This window comes from Gracilinanus agilis, chromosome 1, assembly GCF_016433145.1.
Source record: "Gracilinanus agilis isolate LMUSP501 chromosome 1, AgileGrace, whole genome shotgun sequence".
Lineage (NCBI taxonomy): Eukaryota > Metazoa > Chordata > Mammalia > Didelphimorphia > Didelphidae > Gracilinanus > Gracilinanus agilis.
Window position 1 is genome coordinate 132,110,472 of NC_058130.1, and position 13,075 is coordinate 132,123,546.

Here is a 13,075-nt window from a genome sequence, read left to right on the forward strand (position 1 = left end):
AACCATCCTATGCCACCAACGCCACTCAGGACCCCAAAATCATATAGAGGCTGGCCCCCTATATATAGACTTTAAGATAAAATGTATATTTCTAAATGTTCTAAAGCTAATCTAGAAAACAAATCACTGAATTGGGCAGCACCTAAAAAAGCTAGAGAAAAAAAACTATTCCACTCCACCAACTAAACAACTATTATTAAAAAACATAATTTCTAAAAATTAGATAGGGGTTTTTTAAGTCATTTTTTTTAAATTAGTTGATCTAACTTTTTTAAAGAGGAAAACCAAGTTACCAATATCAAAACTTAAAAAAGGAGAATTAACAACAGAAGGACAAATAAAGAAAATGTCAGAAATCAATTTCCTAATAATGTCAATAAAACTGATAAATGAAATTGATGATTTGTAATATATATAAAATTCCACATTTATAGAAAAAAATGAAACTTAAATGACTGAATATCAGAAAAATATTCAGCAGTCAGAAATTAACTCAAACTATACCTCAGAGCCATTTGGATTTTCAAGTGAATTTTGTCAAATATTTAAAGAATAATTAATTCCAATAATAAATAATCTGTTTTTAATAGGAAAAGAGGAGATCTTAATTAATCTCTTGTGATACAAATAAGATGTGGTACCTAAACAAGGAGAGTAATCAAAAAAGAAAGAAAACTAAAGAACAATGCCCCTAAGGAATACAAAGAATATTCAGAAAAATATTAACAAAGAGACAATACAAACATATCACAAAGATTATGCATCATAATCAAGTTGGATTCACACCAGAAATGCAGGGTTTATTCAGTATTAGGAAAACTATCAACATAATGGACCACATTAATAGCAAGTAAAATAAAAGCCAGATGGTTATATTAATATATGCTGAAAAAGTTTCTGACAAGATACAACACCCATTATCATTTTTTTTTTGGAAAACAGTAATAAAAAGGCCTTTCTTTAATATGCAAAATAGTATTGATCTAATCCCAAGAGCCTGTAACATTATATGTAATGAGGATAAATTAGATGCTTTTCAAATAAGATCAGGGGTAAAGTAAGGTTTGCTTTTGTATTATCACCATTAACTACCATTTGCCATAGTGCTTGAAATGCTAGCATTTTTTTTAAACCCTTGTACTTCTGTGTATTGTCTCATAGGTGGAAGATTGGTAAGGGTGGGTAATGGGGGTCAAGTGACTTGCCCAGGGTCACACAGCTGGGAAGTGGCTGAGGCCGGGTTTGAACCTAGGACCTCCTATCTCTAGGCCTGACTCTCACTCCACTGAGCTACCCAGCTGCCCCTAGCATTTTTTTTAATTTTTAAATTGTTTTTTAAAATTGAATAAATAAGTATAGTTAAAGAAGCAGATAATGTGATGATTGACTAAAAATAGAAATAATAACTTAAGCAAAATTGCAGAATAAAAATATCCCAACATCAGTCATCAAAATGTCTGTATATTACCAATAAAACTTAACAGAAGTAGCTGGAAAGAGAAATTCTATTAAAAATATCTATAGAGGAAGCAGCTGGGTAGCTCAGTGGATTGAGAGCCAAGCCTAGAGATGGGAGGTCCTAGGTTCAAATCCAGCCTCAGACACTTCCCAGCTGTGTGACCCTGGGCAAGTCACTTCACCCCCATTGCCTAGCCTTACCATTCTTCCACCTATAAGTCAATACACAGAAGTTAAGGGTTTAAAAAAAAAAGAAGAAAAAAAATATCTATAGAATGTGTAAAATCCTGGTGGTAGGGTGTGGGTGTCTACCAACCAAGAAATACATAGGAATTTTATGAATCCAACTATAAAATACACTTCAGAAGTAAGGCACACTTAATAATTGGAAAACACCATTCTTCATTTGTAGATCCAGCTATTAAGGTAAGAACTTACCACTTAACAAAAAATGCTAAAAAAAAAAAAAAAGCAATCTAATAGAAAATAGAGATAGACCAACAGCTCATATCAAGATAAACTCTAAATAGCTATATGACTTAGACTTTAAAAGGTAGTATCATAAAAATTAGAAATACATCAAAGAAATTATCTTTCAGATCTTTGGACAGGAGAAGGTTTCATTATCAAATAATGCTAAAGCAGATCTCAGAAGATAAAAGGGACAATTTTGATTTTATATATATATATACATATATATATTTAATTAATTTTACACAAACCAATGCAGATAAAATTAAAAGGGAAAGAGATACTGGTAAGAATTTTCAACAAGTTTCTCTGATAAGGAAAAAGATACACCCAGTTTCAAAGAAATAAATCTAAGCTGTCAATAGCCATGTGGAAAAAGTGCTCAAATTACTAATAATTACAGAAATAGAAATTAAAATAACTCTGAAGCTCCATCTCACACATATAAGTCTAGCAAAGTTAACCCTCCCCCCACCCCCAAAAAAATGGATTTTATTGGTAAAGCTGAGAATTGGTACAGCACTTTTAGAATGCATTTTGGAACCATATGCCATAAGTTACTAAACTATGCAAACTCTTTAATCTAGCAATACCACTTTTAGACCTATATCTCCAAAGAGATCAGAAAAAGAAGAAAAGGACCCAAATGTACAAAAGATTTCATTTATGGCAGTTCTTTGTGTGGGAGTAAAGATCTGGAAACTTAGGAGGTATCCACCAACAAGTACCTGTTATATGCAAATCACTGCACTAGATGCTGAAGATACAAAGACAGTGTGATAATGAGATTAAGTCTACCTTGGCCATTCTCAAATCTACTCACCAAAAGTGTAAATAACTCCACTTAACTCACAAGTTGGGAGGTCTGTGAGGACTGATTCACTCTCTCTGCATTGGTGAGCAGGCCTGGAGAAGGAGACTCTTTCCCTGGATCCTGCTTTGACTTGACTTGCAGTGGTGTGTGAAGTGATTCCTTCCTTGGTTCTTCAGTGAGGAGACCCTCTCTGCTCGTTGGCTCTTCAGTGGGACAATCCCTTCAGCATGTGTTCTGGTGAGATTCTTGGTTGTCTTAGCCTCTTCTCCACTGTCTCCTGGCTCTTTGGATTTTGGCTTCCTAATTAGGACTTTGGATTCTGGTGAGATTCAGTTTTGGATTTGCATTTTTAGTCTGGAGACATTAGGATTAAATTTAGGGTATTTTTAGCTAGGCAGTACTTTCGTCTCTATCTACATTTTTCCACTTCACTCTTTCTACCTCTTTGTAAATAAAGTTGCTGAGAGTCATTTTGACTTAAGCTATATTATTTTTAAATCGGAGACCCCAATATTACTTTAGAACTTTCATATTAGCATAAAAACCTAAATTTAAATTCTTACAGTGGGGATTTAAGGATTATAGGTACTAAGGAAATGAGAAGAGTCCAAATGAATTTCATATAAGTTTAAGTATCTGGAAGAAGGGTGGTATCACACAATTCAATTAACTAAAATAAATGGTTATTAAATATCTAAAAGCCATAAAGCCCTGTACTCAGCACCTAAAGAGTTGATTACTTGATCAGCATAGTTCCTACTTTCAAAGAGCTTAAAATCTAGTTGGGGAAGAGCAAGTACACAAATATAATAAGGGATTGTTAGAAGAGCAGAAAATAGAGGCCAATTAAAATGCTTTGAAAAATCTGAAAAAGGTTCTTAGAGGTAAAGAGAAGATCTGAGAAGGCTTTTTGGAGGAGCTGGTGCCTGAATCAGGTCTTAAAGGAAGGAAAAGATTTCAACAGATGCAAAAGTTAGTAGGGGAGGGCAGAGTTCATTCTTTGTCTTGCAATTGTATGAACAAAATCATGGAGATGAGAATTGGTGGCAGATGCTAGCCAAGCTTGGCTGAGGTAGAGTCCAGGAAGGATAGAAAAGGTAAACTGGAGTCAGAACATGGAAGGCTCTCTAGTCATCTTGGAAACAACGGGAAGTACTGAAGATTTTTGAGGAGGAAATAACACATATCAGGCTTGTACCCTAAGATTATTATTCTTTGCTCCACCCTCATCCCATACCCTACCCTCAAAAGCAGGGTATATTGGAGAAAGGAGATATGTTATCAGAAGATTATTACATATAGTAATAAAAAAATGAAGATAGGAGGCCTTGTTTACCAAATCTCAAACTATACTATAAAATGGTAATCATCAAAATAATCTGGTTCTGGCTAAGAAATAGAGTAGTGAATCAATGCAATAGGTTAGGTAATCAACAGATAGTAGTTAATGATCATAGTATCTAGAATTCAATAAACCCAAAGATCCAACCAAGTTTTTGAAGAAAGAAATCATTATTTGATTTAAAAAAAGTGATGGGAAAACTAGAAAACAACATGGCAGAAATAGTCATAGACCAACATCATATACCAAGATAAAGTCAAAATGGATACTTGATTTAGAAATAAAGGGTGACACCATAAAAAACTAGGGGAACAGAGAAAAGTTTACCTGGCAAACTTGAGGATAAGGGAGGAATTTATGACCAAATATGATGTAGAAAACATTACCAAAAAATGAAATGGATAGTTAAATTTTAAAAGTTTTGTACAAACAAAACCAATGCAACCAAGACTAGAAGGGAAATAACAAATTGGGGGGAAATTTTTTATAACAAGTGTCTCCAACAAAGGCCTCATTTCTCAAATATATAGAGAACTGATTTATAAAATTATTTATATCAAATTTATAAGAATACAAAGTAGTCTCCAATTAATAACTGGTCAAACAACAAGCAGTTCTCAGGGGGAAGAATTAAAATCATCTATAGTTAAATGAAAAGATGCTCCAAATCACTATTGATCAGAGAAATGAAAATTAAAACTTTGAGATACCACCTCATACCTGTCAGCCTAATATGACCAAAAAAGAAAATGATACATGTTTGAGGGAATGTAAGAAAATTTGTATATTATTGATGGAACTGTGAACAGATACAACCGTTCTGGAGAAGAATATGGAACCACACCCAAAGGGCCATAACACTGTGCATGTCCTTTGATACCACACTACCATGACTGGGTCTGTATCCCAAAGAGATCAGAAATAAGGGAAAAGGATCTATTTGTAGGTCCTTCAGTTTTTTTTAGCAGCTGTTTTTGTAGTAGCAAAGAATTGGAAACTGAGGGGGTGTCTGTCCATCAGTTGGGGAATGGTTGAACAAGTTATGGTATATAGTTGTAATGGAATTCTATTTTAGCCATAAGAAATGAATAACAAGAAGAGTTCAGAAAAACCTGGAAAGACTTATATGAATTGATGCAAAGTTAAGTGAGCAGAACCAAGAAAACACTGTATACACTAACAGAAATATTGTACAATGATTGACTGTGAAGGGCTAGATTATTAACAGCAAAACAAGTTTCCAAGATATCCACAAGAGACATATAACAAAAAATGCTATCCACAGCCAAAGAAGGAACTATTGGGGTCTGATTTCAGATCAAAACATACCATATTCCACTTTATTTCCTTCATGAGATTTTTAATGCATTTGCAATATGTGTCTTCTGTCACAGCATGAGCAATATGGAAATATGCATTGCATGAAAGCCCTGGTGTAACCTATATCAAACTATTTAACACCTCGGGGAGGAGGACATGGAGGGAGAGAATCTGAATCACAAAACATCTGAAAGTTATTATCAAAATTTGTTTCTACATATAATTGAAAAAATGTTTAAGTTTAAAAAAGAAAAAAGAAAATTACTACAGTCCAGATGAGATGGGAAAAGGACCTGAATTCAAGTAGTGACCTTCTGAGCAGAGAAAAGAGGATAAATGTGAGATATATTTTGGAGGTACAACTAACAAGACTTGGAAATTAACTGGAATCTTGCTCAGACACAAATTGAACAAGACGAATTTTGTCCTTTCCAATTCTTGAATTATGATTCAATAAAAATGGGGCATAGCACTCACCTCATCCTTGGTTTTCTACTAACTAAGGAAATTATTTTGTAACACACAACCCTGGGTTTTAACCTTTCCATCCCAACTCTGGCTTCTCCAGAAGTTCTCTTTTCTCCCACCTTGCCCCAGGTGATCCAGGACACAGTCAGTTTAGCTACACAAATATATGGAACTTGGAAGTACTAACCATAGGCATTTTATTAGCATAGTAACCAGAGGAGCTCAGGAGTGCTGCAGTGAGGACAGAACCGGGTGAAGCTGCTTTGCAAGTAAATTTAAAACCATTAACAAAGTAGAGAGGCCACATTTAGTTAAAATTAGCATTTAACTATCCCCAGGGGACAAAGGCTGACCACAAAAGTTTGTTATTATAAAAGGGGTATGGGCTACCCCTGTTCAAGGTTTGGTGCCCTAGGTGATATTTGAGATGCTTCTCAAATAGCACTAATGGCCCACACCTGGCTTATGTCCTGCTTTCAGCAAGTCTACAAAAAAGTAGACTATCACTTTATTAATTGATCAGCAGGGAAGTGTAGTTTATAATTTGGCCCCCAGGTAGCACTATACTATAGCACTATACTATAACTAGCCAAGTCGTTTTGTCACATGGTCTCCAGTGCGCATGTACTGGCTTCCCCAAATGCCCCATTATCCCCAGTGCTCACTGAAGGACACTGATCTATAAGCCCTATCTAGCCCTACTCCCACTATCTCAAATTCGCACCCTCATTGAATAGCAGCCATGCTGCCCTCAGTTCAGTATTGGTCTAGGTGAAGGATGGAAATATAAAATAGAATATCATTTAGAATAATGGAAGATATGGAAAACTCTATAAAACTCCATCCCCATCCCTGGGAAATTTCTTTCTCTTTGTCAAGCAACTTCATTCACAAGACTCCTACAATTGCTTTTCCTGTGCCCACCTAGTTTATTAAAACATAGTAAAATAAAAATCTGTAAAGGAACTGTCAAGCCAAATCATCTCCCAGCCAGTAGATCTTAGGAAAGAATAAAGAAAGGAATTTCATGTTTGAAACCATCCAGGAATAGCTGTACAAAGACAGAAAACAAGGGAGAAACACCAGGGATGTTGGAATCAATCTCCCAGCCTCATCTCAACAGTGACTGAGATCTCAGGGGAGCCAAATTTTCCTTCCCCACCTTCTCTCCCGTCTCCCTTTCTCCCTCCCTCCAAACCCTTCTCTCTGTTTTCCCTACCATTTCTCTTTCATCTTTCTCATATCTCTCTCTGTCTGTCTCTCTCTCTGTCTGTCTCTCTCTCTCTCCCCCTCTACCTCTAGTCCATGGTCTGTCTTGCCACTCCTATACCTAGGTTCCATTTCCACTCTAGGGTCTCAGCTTCAGTCACCCCAACTTTTGAATATCCATCTATAAGCCCTTAGAATGGTCCCTTTACCCTACAGTATCTCGGAAGCAACACTAGCATCCATAAGCAACAACTGGCTGGTGACAGTTGTCTCATCCACCAAGAGCTCTCATTCTCCTTCTCCACTCCTGTTCACATAAAAAGAATGGAATGGCAGACTGTCAGTCTCCCCCAAAAGTGGCACCCATAGAGAAGCAAGCAGGAGATAGACTGAATTATTCCACTATTCACAGAATCTCACCATATCTCCTGATCATTTCATCCCTGTCCAAAACTTGCTTTCAAATGGTTCCACTCTTGATGTCCTTTAGATTCATTTCCCCCACAGCAGTCCTCAGGGTCCCTCAGACTTCCACAGAGGTGAAATCCACTGAAACCCCCCCCTCTCTGTTGCTTTTGGCATATTTGTATTTGGCAATGAGGAAGGAACTGGACCTAATATTATCTTTCTTGGGCAAAAAAAAAGGAATAGTTACAGTTGTGTGATTGACCGAATATTTCATTTTCATATGTATTATTTGCTATTCACTGGGGAGCTGGACCGCTAGGAAAAGATTAAGTAGTGGAGGGAAAGAAAAGGGAAAATAATCATACTGTGTCTATATTTCTCTATTCCCACCCCAATTGAGTTATTACCTTATCACAATTGAAGTAAATTGCACAGATTTAGTCTCATGTTTCCCATTGCTAGTCCCTGTAATCAGAATGAAAACACCCTGGGTAGTCTAGCCTTTTACTATCTTTTTCTCCTTTATTCCTTTTTTTTAGAATACATTTAACTGGGGCAACTGGGTAGCTCAGTGGAGTGAGAGTCAGGCCTAGAGACAGGAGGTCCTAGGTTCAAACCTGGCCTCAGCCACTTCCCAGCTGTGTGACCCTGGGCAAGTCACTTGACCCCCATTGCCCACCCTTACCAATCTTCCACCTATGAGACAATACACCGAAGTACAAGGGTTTAAAAAAAAAAGAAAAAAAAAGAATACATTTAACTCTTCACAACTCTGCTCCTGGACTTTATTTCCCAACTGAAAGGGGAGAGACCTTTATTATTTATGGACTTAATTCAGCTTCCACTTCTTCACCTCTTTGAAGGGTGGGGTCCCAAGTCTTTAGTAATAATTAAGGGTTTAAATATGGAGAAGAGCAGGTATGATAAATCTTGACCAGTTGCTCTTCATAACCAATGAAGTCCTGAAAGGAAAATGGTTAAAATTAGAAGTAAGGGTGCACAGAACGAGAGTGAACAAATTGAATATAAAGAAGAATTTCTCAAAATTAAAGAGCAGTTTAACACTAGACTAATTTATAGAATCATAGAGGTAGAGCTGAAAGAGTCTTTAAATACTATCTAATTCAAACTCCTAATTTTAGAGACAAGGAAAATGATTCTCAGAGAAGTAAATGATTTGCCCCAGGTCATACAACAAGTGAATGGAAGAACCAAGACCAAAATCCACATCTGCTGACTTCTAATATATGGCTCTTCCTACCACATCACATTAATGTCAGGACAAATCCTTTCCTAGAAACAAAAAAAAAAAGCAAAAGTAATTGTCTTCACAGTGGCATTTCTTAAAATATAAAAGGTGGTGATATAAATATCAAAATGACTATCCAAACTGACTCAAATAGAAGCCTGCCCAGATGGGGATTGGACTGAATAGCATCCTGGTGGCCTTCCCAACCCCAAGAACTTAGAATGACAAAGTTCCTTGCACACTTTCCCAGAAAGATTTTAATGAATAAGATTCATAAAAGATCTTCTAATGTCTAAAGTACTATCGAATGAAGAAAGTATTAGATTTGTTCTGTTTTGCTCCAGTGGGCAGACTCAGAAACGATGGAAATACATGACAAAGACACAGATTTAGGTTCATTATTCAAAAGAAAAAGTTAAAAGATAACAGATGGATAGTCCAAATATTGCACTGGTACCCAAAGTATGTTTAAATACTTAAGTGGATGGCCTCTGGCACATTGAATGGATCCTTTATGAAGGATTTATTGAAGGACATGGACAAAAATCTCAGAATGCAAAGACAAGGATGAATTACAATCCACAGCACTGAAAGGATTACCTGCATTTATCAGATTGTGGATCACTGAAGTATTAACTATGAAAGCAAATAGTCTAATAACAGTGAGAGCTGTCCAACAGCGGAATTAACTGTTTGGATAAGTAGTGAGCTCCTTAGTTCTCGTGGCATTCAAAGCAGAAACGAAATGATTGTTTGCATGAGGTGGGAGACTCAATCAGATGTTACTTTAATTCTAGGAATATACAATTCCAAATATGATATTTATTTTTTCCAAATGAATTTTTTTATTTTTTTTACCAACTACATGTAATAACAAATTTCCACACAAGTTTTCCTGAGTTATATGATCAAACCTATCTCCCTCCTCCTTCCCTTCCTTTCTGCCTCCCGGTACTGGCAGATGATTCGATCTGGATTATACTAAATGTGATATTTATATAGTCCTTTTCATACTTATACTGTGAGTGATAGCCTCACATCTAAATAAGATCAAGGAAGGTTCCAACCTCAGCAAAGAGAATAAGCAAGGAATTTCAGTCCCATTCTCCAGCAAATCCAGTCTACGCTCCAGTCTCAGGTCTAATAGCAAAGAGAATTCTCACTTGGTATTTTATTGTACTTCACCTTTTGTGCTCCGTGTCTAGCAGCACCTTTAATCAGAGAGCCAACTAAGCAACCTTACCTGTGTTCTCTATTTCATTCTCTCTTCATTCTGCCGCTCAATTTCACTCCTTTCCAAATCTACTTTCTTCCTGCTCTCTTTCCAATTGATTTACTTAAGCTAATAACCCTTTTAGCTCTTGATGCAATGAGCAGATTCTGTTCCTTTTACCCAGCCCCTGGCCCCAGCACCCAGCTAGAAAACGAATGCTATTTCACTCACTTTCAACCCTCATCTCTCAGAATAGCAGCATATATAAACAATTTGTTAACATGTTCTTTCTTTTTTTTTTAATTTAGGGTTGCTCCCATCTTATGATTTATTTATTTGAAGGTTTTTAAGCTATTAGACGGGAATAGAGCAGAACCAAAAGGAAGACTTCAGGAAGGGACAGGGCTTGAAATAGGATCAGTCCATTTCTGGTGATCCCTTCTGTACTCAATCAGGGAGGACCCAAGCTCTGGAACTAAAAGGGGCAGAGGAGCTAGTGTGCCCAAGACCCAGTCAGTGCCAGGGTGTGATAGGTATATATGTGTTCAGCTGTGCTCAGCAGTCCCCCCATGAGATCCTGTTTCTATGTAGGGTATGTGAGATGCCAGAGCCCCAAGATGAGCTGCTTGCTTTGCCCTAGGGCAACTTATGAGCAGAGGAGGCCTCCCTCCTGACAGCCTTTCACCCAAGACTAGCACCAGTTGGGAACTGGGGCAAAGAGCATCAGGGGCAATGTCAACAGTGAATTCTACTGTCTTCTTCACAGCCCCAATCCCTGGTGGTGACGGTGGTGAAGGTAGTCGCCTAACCTCTCCTACTGCTCTCTGTTAACTGGTTCTTCTTCTTATAGAATCTTATTGCTGGGATTAATCATGGACTTTCCTGAAAGAGGATATTCCCAAAACATGGAGGTCCTCAAATAGGATTATTAATTTATTCATGATGGGAGCTGCTGTGAATGTTGAGGACTACAACAAAGGAGAATATACCAATTGTCAGATTCAGCAACTTCATTTGTTTGAATGGGTTAGCATCCCTTCTCAGAGCTGTGCTCAAAGGTAAACACAAATGCCTAGCATACAATGATGGAGTAATTGAAGTATTCAGAAACTAGTTCAAGGGCAGACTGGCAAAGTTTGGAAGGGAATTTCAGAAATCTGACAGCTAATCAGTAACAGAAGTAATTAAGTCACCATTTTCTTTGGAAACTAAAGGTTGCCTTTCCCCTCTTTTCTCTCTATGTCTCTCTTCTCGAGCTAGGACTAGAAAGGCTTACGTCTACTCTGTGCTATTCACATGTTGCTCCTCATCTTTAAAGGATGTTCCATATGGCTCTTATTCCTAGGATTAAGCTTCTGTAAAGAGAGCTGACCTTAATTGAAGGCAAACATGAATGAAAGAAACTGCTGCTTAAAAATGAAAAATATCTTTAATAAATTCTCTAAACTTTAAAAAATAACCAGAGGAATAATTTTCTAGACTTGCTAGAGTGCCATTTCCAGCTAAGGACAAGCTTACATGCCAAATCTGAAATATTAAGTGCTTAAGTAGAGCTGAAATGAGTCCATGCTTCCCTAATTCAAATCCTTAAACACTGGAAGCAAGAAATTTCCCTGGAATGTGCTGACATTAGACCAGAAATTGTAATCCCAACCCAAAATGAGAAAAGCAAGAAAAAGTAAATAAAAGTAGGATTTATTGTGGAACAAAGGCATAAAAGTGCATTATAGTAAATGCATTTAGGCCAAAATCCAGTCACAGAAAAAAGCCAACTGCCTGTTTGTGGCCTCTCCTACTTCACAGATACCTCTGCTGGGGAAAAACTGAACAAAATAGTTCTACCTTAACATACTCTAAATTGGGGTTCAAATCCTGATTCTACCATTCTACCATCTTTTTGATGTTGGGCAAGTCCCTTGGCTTCTCTGGACCTTAGTTTTTTCATTTGTAAAATGAGGGAATTAGAATAGATGATTTCTATAGTCATTTCCAGCCTTAGATTCTATGATTACTCCCAGAACTCCTGACTTTTTTTAGGAAAAGCACAAAAAAGGTTTCTTATGCTTTTCTCTCATTTCAGAGATTATTACACATCTAGAATTTGGTTCAAATCACCAATAAACCCATTAAAATCAAAGTACTTTTATACTTTTTTCCTACTTTTATTTATTTTTCTTGCTTTTTTTCACTTTGGGTTAGGATTACAATTTCTGGTCTGATGTCAGTACATTCCAGGGTAATTTATTGTGTCTAATGTTTAAATATTTGGATCAAGGAAGCATGGACTCATTTCAGCTTTACCTAAGCACTTACTATTTCAGATCTGGCATGCAGGCTTGTCCTTAGCTGGCTAGAAGATAGCCAGATCACAATCTATTCATGGCATCCATATTTTAAATCATTGTGGTACCTCCACTGAGACCTCAAATCCCATACCTGGAGCCAGAGAGACTAGGCTCTTCCACAGAGACCTTGTGCCATCATAGAAACAGAGGCTCAGATAGAATACCTCTCAATAGGTTGAAGGTCTCAGACACTGCATGACAAGAAACAAGAATTGATCCTACCCCATACTCTTATATACCCTCCTTCTGCCTTCATCATTCAACCGCCTTTCCTCCTTTGAGGTTCACTCAATGGAACTACAACACATTTTGCTGAGATTTGAGCCTCCAGGTTTCTCCAGGAGTTCAGTACTTGGCTCACAATCTTTCTCCTCACACTTGGAAATGTCATACTATATACTGATGGATCCTCAAACACTGTGGCCTCCTGATTCAACAACTTCTTCACCTCTCAGGACCTGTGTCTTCGCTCCACTTCAGCAACACACAGACTGATCATAAGTTACATTTTGCTTTTCCCAAGACATCTTTAATTGCTAATAGCTAATTAAGAGATGATCCATTAGACCCTCAATCTTTCCCCAAACTGACAGATGAAGTTTTGCTCATAGGCAGGAAAAGTATTATTATAGAAAATTTCCTGTTAGTCAGTCTGTGAAAGGTCTACATTCCTTAGGACAAAGAGAATGGAAAAATCTATAGACTGAAAGGAGTCAAGGGTGAAACCTGGCTCAGAAATTCTCCCTAACAGAGTTTTTATAATATATAAAATTGTATA

General features: G+C 37.1%; 1 protein-coding gene across 1 annotated transcript in view; it reads right to left on the minus strand.

The window, feature by feature from the left end:
- The window catches only part of GSG1L (GSG1 like), a 364,295-nt gene that overhangs the window by 322,590 nt on the left and 28,630 nt on the right, over window positions 1-13,075 (minus strand). The window lies entirely within an intron of this gene.